A 7,921-nucleotide genomic window follows, 5' to 3' on the forward strand; every position below is an offset into this window, starting at 1 on the left:
GAGCCCCAGTCAAGCCCAGGGAGGGCTCCTGATCCCCAGTCAAGCCCAGGGAGGGCTCCTGATCCCCTGGGCTCCAGCCCCATAGCTCGCTCCAGCCCCAGAGATCGCTCCAGTGTTGGCTATAGCCCCAGAGCTCACTCCAGTGACCGCTCCTCGTAACCAAGAAAATTTTGGGGGGGCCATATACCCGTGGCCGAGCCAGCTAAGGCTACGGAGGATCCGCCATGACCTCCTCAGTCACCTGCTCCGCCATGGCTCCCTGATCTGCCCTGGAGGCTCTCCTTGGCACCCGCCCCCCCTCCCTGATGGTACTGTTACTGTTACTGTAATCCGGGAGGGGGGCGATCTGTCACGTGTATGTTCCCGTTTAGTTCCTGTTGTCCTTATTTAGTCCTTCCAGTTCCTTTTCCTATTATTAGTATCACCTGTTCCTTGTTGTTAGTTATCCCCATCACCTGTCTGCCCCTCGTTATCTGCCCTATTTAGTTCTAGCCCGTTCTGTTCTCCCTTGTCCGGGAGGGGGGCGATCTGTCACGTGTATGTTCCCGTTTAGTTCCTGTTGTCCTTATTTAGTCCTTCCAGTTCCTTTTCCTATTATTAGTATCACCTGTTCCTTGTTGTTAGTTATCCCCATCACCTGTCTGCCCCTCGTTATCTGCCCTATTTAGTTCTAGCCCGTTCTGTTCTCACTTGTCTGGAATTGTTTGTCAACTCCTTGTGCTACGTGTGATTCCCTGGAAAAAAGAATTAAACTCCTTTGTTTTGTACTCCTGGTCTCCTCGTTCCTCGCTCTGTGCTCCTCACAGTAGCAACCCGTGACAGAACTATGGTAAAAGTATTCTGAGGTCATAACATATTATTGCGCAAGGAACCATTTAAAATAAGTCTTTATTTATCAACAATATCTGCCCCTGTAATCACCATTTGTGTGAAAAGGAATAAAAGATTTTGGTGGTCATTTTAGAGCTTCTGAAAAAATCAGGCTTCCACATTTGCACCATCACTTTCAGGAGCCATAATAAAGAAAAATCAGAAATGATAGTTTTAATTTTTCAATTATTTCTTATAGACAGTGATGATATTAAATGACAACGGGATCATACGGAGACTCCTATGTAAATTGTGTGCTTTTTTTCCCCTTAGAAAAAGACAAAAGTAATGTGACTGGAGTTTAAAAAGAGACCTCAATAATGTCTCAAACTGTGCTTAGATCTACCGAGTATCAAGTACTAAACTAACATCAGATTACCTGAGCTATAATCTACTAATTATCCACTGTTAATGTATGTCAACAGTTTTCTCAGTTAATTAACTACAAGGGTAAAAAAGAAAATTGCCTCCTATAACTTTTTTTTTTTTTTATCCAATAACAGTCAGTCTGTGAGGTCCCCTTGACTCTGACTAACACGTGGCCCTGCAATATATATGTAATGATGCCAGACACTTTCAAACTGGTGATTTGGCTGGTGGTCAGCTGTCTTGACTGTTTTGATCAGATTGGCTTTGTACGTATACTGTAAAGTCACATGCAGGTTTGTAATATTGTGTTCAGCAAGCTGATATCAGACAATATACTTTTTTGACACTGAAATAATCCAGTTTCTTAATCAGTATCTTTGTTTTGTTGTCGAGGCAAACATATGAACATTCCTAAAACCATAAATGTACCTAAGAAGCAAATCTGCATAAGTTAATTTAGTTGTATGCTTAAAACAACTAAAAACAATTTCCAGTGGAGTGAATTATACACTTGCACTAGATATATTCTGTAAAACCAGTCTTAATATCTGATGCAATTTTGCTTACATATTTGTTTTTCTGAAAACAACAATACTGGAAAACAAAGATATTGATTAAGAAAAAAGACTTTATGCAGTGTAATCTCTCTTATCATCACAAGCAATTTACATCTTGTATCCTCCTGTTTCAATTCAATTCAATTCAAGTTTATTTGTATAGCGCTTTTTACGATACAAATCGTTGCAAAGCAACTTTACAGAAAATTAAGTTTTTACAATATTTAGTAGTTTCCTTGTTTTTAGTGGTTTTATCCAGCATACAGTATATCATATTTCAGAAACTTATTTTGTGTTTGCACATCTTCTTGGAAGTAATTTATGTAGTTTTATAAATGAAACCCTGGGTCTGAAGGCTATGGAGTTGTCAAATCCAACACATTTCAGCTTTAAGAGCATTAGTGAAATAAGCCTGTGTAAAAGAGCTGATGAGCAAAACATCAGTTCTTACATGCTGCCTGTTTGTTTGTAATTGTACCTTTCTTTCAGACATAACGTGAAAGCAATACTGAAATATTTCTACTCAAACTGTTAAAAACAAGCTCATTATATCCTGTTATTTTTTTATTTGCCCTCAATGAAATTGTCAATTTCCAGTAAATTCAAATATAAATGTTAGTACACACAATCATGTCTTCACAGCTAATCGTTTCTAACATTGGCTACTCACGTAATGCTAATTTACAAACTCACTGGAGCCAAATCCTTAGCAGTTATCTATAGGACTGTGATTTTGAGGCAGGATTGGTATATTTAAAGAATGTCTTTATCTCACCTCTTCAAGCACCACAGGGCTGAAATCACTCTGAATGAGCATTAGTCAAAGACCACTGTCAGCAAACATAAGCAGCGGTCTCTTGTGGCATTACATCTGCTTCATGAATAACTGACAGGTGAGGATTGAATAATACACAATCCTTTGTCAACATCATTCACTGTTCCCTGATGAACAACCACAAAACCACAGCCCGCAATGTTCTTCCAGTATCATGGGCCAAGTTGCATCCACCTATACTTAATATAACTTTAATTTAATTTAAATAAAATGTTAAAATATAATCAGTGTAATTCTATATAAAATCAATATGCTCAACCCAGGCTCATTAGAAAAAAAGTTGTTGCATATATCACAGCATTTCAGAAATTAAATGTATGGTGACTGGCAATAAAGTAATAATGCTCTGAAAATAACATACCACCTACACAAAACCCTACCCTAATCATAAATAATAATATTAAGAAAAGTGATGAGATAAAATTAGATAAAAACACATTTGCTGAAGCAGCCATTCTCAACCATCAAAGACCTATGAGGCTTTGGAGCTTTTTTATAGTGACTCATGTTTTACAGGATTTGTACTCAAGTGCTCTGAGCAACTTTACTATGTTGGAAAAGTCATACATATGAAGCTGGTTATGTGATGCAAATGTCAAAATATATTAGCAAAAAACAAACTACTAACTAACAAATTAGTATAAAATTAACACTGGCATATATTGATGACTCATCCTGCACTACACAAGTTTTAATCCAATCAGATGCTCACTAGAATGACAATGTCCCGCCCTCTATTGCCACCTTCACCCAACTAGCATGGAGCAAATCTTAGTGACAACCAACTGACTATTAAAAAGACATAATCCCTTCAGTATGTCCCACCCAAACATCCTGTTTAAAAAATAAATAAATAAATACATCAACAGGGAAAAAAAAGGCCAAGGCATTTCATGGGGTCTTATATATGGACCCTAACAATGTGTCTAGCCGCTTTTTAAAAATGTGCACATCAAACATTCGGGAATGAAAAGAACAGTTTCAAAGAGCAAAGAGGGACCCTTTGAGGTGAGGTTTTTGGGGGGCATTAAAATGACATTTGTGTAATCTTGGCCAGGTACTTGATAGAAGGCTGAAATTGAGAACGGCTTTGCACGATGGCACAGCTTTCAAAGACACATGGTGAACCAAGGGAATTAATAGCTCTCCATGCATATGTGGCTAGTCAGAGATGAAATACTCACTGCCTCCTCATGTGGAAATGGTGCATCATTATCAGCAGAGGGGAAACAGCCTCTTCAATGGACACACACACACTTCTGTTGTCTGCAGGCCCTTGCAGATTCCACTCAGCAATCTGAAGAGAGAAGGAGAGAGAGACAGAAACAAGCAGATGAAATGACAAAACATCCATGCTTGTTTGTATTTTTTACCCCACACTCTTATTTCACTCATGCAGTGTCAGGGGAAAACACTGTCTGTTCACTGAAAGCATTCCCAGGCTAACATGGCTGTATAATGTAGTAAGGATGTTATGTGTCCCGTTTCTAGTTCCCAAGTACAAACTCTTTCTCTCACATGCAAGATAATCATCCTGTGAAGTGTTTCCAGGCTGGAAAAGAAAGAGACGGCACGGGGAAAGTGGAAAATGAAGCTACCATTAAGGTTTAATTGGGTATGTATATCTTCCAGGTATCCTCTATAACGGTTTGGGGAATGTGTGATGGGTTAAAGCTGAGGGACAATGAGTCACTGTAATAGACCGTGCAAGATGGTCTAGAGGGACCTCATGCTCACTGTTTACCCTCATTACTGCGTTTGCATTGAAACCAAATTTTGAGGTTTACATTCATCATTGTGATTAATTTAATACGATCCCTGTCTCTCCTCAATGCTGTAATTGATCTAAGGCACATTAAAAAGGCTCAGCTATACGTGAAAGAACAGTAGATAGTTACATTTTATCAGAAGAACAAATGAACAGATGACGACACAAGAAAACAAATGTTAAAATAGAAAGCAGTTCTTTTAATTCATTAATATATATATATATATATATATATATATATATATATACATACCTGTATATATATTCCTTTTACTTAAGAGAGAAAGAATAGAGAGACCAGGGAGGCCAAATAGTCTCTGTCAGACACCCAAAGTCAGTGTCCTTTTGACCTCTGCAAATTAACACTGTACCTTCCTCTGTAACCCATAGCCAATGCAGTAATGACAAAGGTGGCAATAATAATAATGTAGTATTCATGGAGCTCAAGGTGGGTCGTAACCCTGCTCTTTGACCTCTGCTGTGGGGAGAAGTGATCAGTTCAGGTCACCTGCCGCTACAGCTTTTTATGCTAATATGATCAATAGCTCTGCTCCACTTCGACACGCTTTCGTTTCGCAGGGCAGCGAGGAACTAATAAGCGGCTGCAGGATTTTTAATTTGGGGTCAGCTAAACTATAGGGATTTCCCAGAAGGCTGAGCAGGATATAGCAATTGTTATCAGGGGGAAATGGGTGAACTGCTGACTTAATTGCACACCACAAGGCAGCATGTATGAATTTAATATTATGAGTGTACACTATATACAGTACAGTGGTGGGCCAAAAAACAACAACTTTCAGTTAGTTAGTTTCTCTGGGCCGCCATACAGGCTCACAAGTGAAAATGGCCAAAGAGGGGAAGGGGGCATTAAAAATGGGAACACGGCTGGCAGCAAGTCACAAGGACCACGTAATACTTATAATTTCTCATCATGGCCATGGTCATTGATTTTCCAAGTAGAAGCAGGAAGAGTTCAGGTCAAAATTCTAGATGAAGATAAATGGCCCATCATACTTTAGGTATAGTATGCAGTTTTTGGGAGGTAAAACGTGCTGCAAAATTAACAAAAACCCTGCTTTTAAGAACTTTTTTTTATTCCTTAGAGTACTTATGGTATTGTGACATGCACATATTGATTTTAATATTAATGCTCCTTCACCATCAGCCAATTAGTACCCTCTTTGACCTTGTCTTCCTGATTGATCGTCCACTTTGTTGGGACAACCTAGCTAAGGGAAAGTAGATAATTGAATTTGCTGGTTGCATCTAAGTCTTTGGACGCGCAAGACATCACCTTCATGCCAATGAATCATCTGGACGGCTTCTCAAAAGAAAGCTCCTGTTGTATCCAACATTTAAATGCACCTAGATTTTGCAAATGTGATTGCAGCAAATTATTTGTTCAGATAAAATGCAAATAAATCAATCTGAGGTTTTAATAAGAGGCTTAGATTGGATTGACAATAATACAAGGTATACATCAAAATCCATAAAGAAATGTATTAATTGCTCATCACAAAATCAAGCTGTTCCCTGTTCTTACCTACATTTTATGAATAAAATATATACACACATATTCTTCATTAGCATAAAAATAATGTTCTGTATATGTATATATATTTATTCAAGGTGAAGTGGATGATGGTAGTCTGTATGTACATATGCATGTGTGTAATCAAACAGATACATTTATGCCTTTTACCTTTATCCACTAAAGCAGGGCACAATATACACAGACTGCCATCATCAACTTCACCTTGTATAAATATATACATACTGTACATCAAACATTATTATTATGCTAATGAAAGACCTGTAGGAGAAGAACCCTTTCTGACACATGCAGCTCAAGCCAACTCCCATATCACCTCATGTATGACATTAAGGCAGATTTCTATTTAATGTGGGCCAGACGCTCTCCTTGACCCACACTGGGGCTGCAAGGCCATTTTTTTATTATAAAACTGAATGGCTCTGGCTGAATTACATATCACATTGCACAGGCAATAGATGGGAAATAGAGAGTTGGGATGATGACACCAGGGCTGGGGAACTGTTATTGTTCATCCGGTAGTGTGATATTTGATTCGACCTGCTCATGACCTTATTAATCATTCATCTTTCGTCATAATGTGGACTTTGTGGTAAATTTGTGTGGAAATCTATCTATCTATCTATCTATCTATCTACAGGTGCATCTCAATAAATTAGAATGTCGTGGAAATGTTCATTTCAGTAATTCAACTCAAATTGTGAAACTCGTGTATTAAATAAATTCAGTGCACACAGACTGAAGTAGTTTAAGTCTTTGGTTCTTTTAATTGTGATGATTTTGGCTCACATTTAACAAAAACCCACCAATTCACTATCTCAACAAATTAGAATATGGTGACATGCCAACCAGCTAATCAACTCAAAACACCTGCAAAGGTTTCCTGAGCCTTCAAAATGGTCTCTCAGTTTGGTTCACTAGGCTACACAATCATGGGGAAGACTGCTGATCTGACAGTTGTCATTAGCAAATAAAGGGTTATAACATTGCTAAAGCATTCTAGTACAGGTACTTTAAATGAAACAAAACCGAGGCACAATATAATGTCTTGTTCTGTTTCTCTCTTAAACCATGCATTATTGAAATGTGAGGATGCAGTGGTAAATTGAAAAAGAAAAAGCTGTTTGTGCTGAAACAGCTGGGGGATGTGCATATTGGGCGATGTGAATGCACAGTCAGATGCAGATTTCTGCTTCACTGGCTAAAGATCTTACTGTGATGTAATATTATGAGTTTGAGAGAAGAAAGTATGTGAGGTACTTTGCATATATGGATGTGAGGCGTGAGCATGTTATGCCTGTGGACGCAGGTGTGTCCTGATTTAAATGTTCATGCTTGTGGACAGCAGTTAATTAGAGAAAATCTGTTTCATTTTTTGTTATTTCGCTTTGTGTGCTGTGTGGTTTATGGGTGTGAGCTACATTTCCCTCTTGGGTTCATACCTTTTGCTGAGTGTTTCGCTGTGCTTTGGAAAGAAACGTTCTGCTCTTCCAAACCTGAGGAAGATTAATATTTAATGCCAAAACCAGTTTTATATTCCAAACTCCTCTCTCATTCTACCTTACACTTCACATTCAATTTCTCAGGTTTGCCGTCTCCTTCACTCCCTCGCTGTCTCTTTTTCTCTCCCTGAGTTCTCATTAAACACCTCTTCATTGGACAGTGGACAGGAACAAGTCCAGACTGTCCTACACTGTCCCGTTCTGTGTCGATCTCACCTCTCACCCCATTTTCTCAGTCGGTGAATCTGAATTTCTTTCCCACATCGCTCATGCCTCGCTTTGCCATGCTCACTGACTTTCTAGAATCCCCCAATGTCTATACAGTACAACACAATGAGTCAACTATATTTCATTACTGCTGGGCCAAACTACAGATATACATACGTGCCTCTCTATAAATAGAGACAAAATATATTATTAAAAAGTATAAAAATAGGTTGTGTGCCCAGGTTAACAAGATATATTGGT

At 38.5% G+C, this 7,921-nt stretch overlaps 1 protein-coding gene across 1 annotated transcript in view; it reads right to left on the reverse strand.

Moving 5' to 3' along the window:
* LOC107664711 (disks large-associated protein 3-like) overlaps positions 1-3,874 on the reverse strand; it is a 74,275-nt gene extending 70,401 nt beyond the window's left edge. Inside the window, exon 1 of the mRNA XM_016455359.1 lies at positions 3,816-3,874. The gene's annotated coding sequence lies outside the window, so the exon portion shown is untranslated. The remainder of the gene's footprint in view (positions 1-3,815) is intronic.
* Between the last annotated feature and the right edge of the window lie 4,047 nt (positions 3,875-7,921).

Source organism: Sinocyclocheilus anshuiensis, unplaced genomic scaffold (genome assembly GCF_001515605.1).
Source record: "Sinocyclocheilus anshuiensis isolate Anshui unplaced genomic scaffold, SAMN03320099.WGS_v1.1 scaffold523, whole genome shotgun sequence".
Classification (NCBI taxonomy): domain Eukaryota; kingdom Metazoa; phylum Chordata; class Actinopteri; order Cypriniformes; family Cyprinidae; genus Sinocyclocheilus; species Sinocyclocheilus anshuiensis.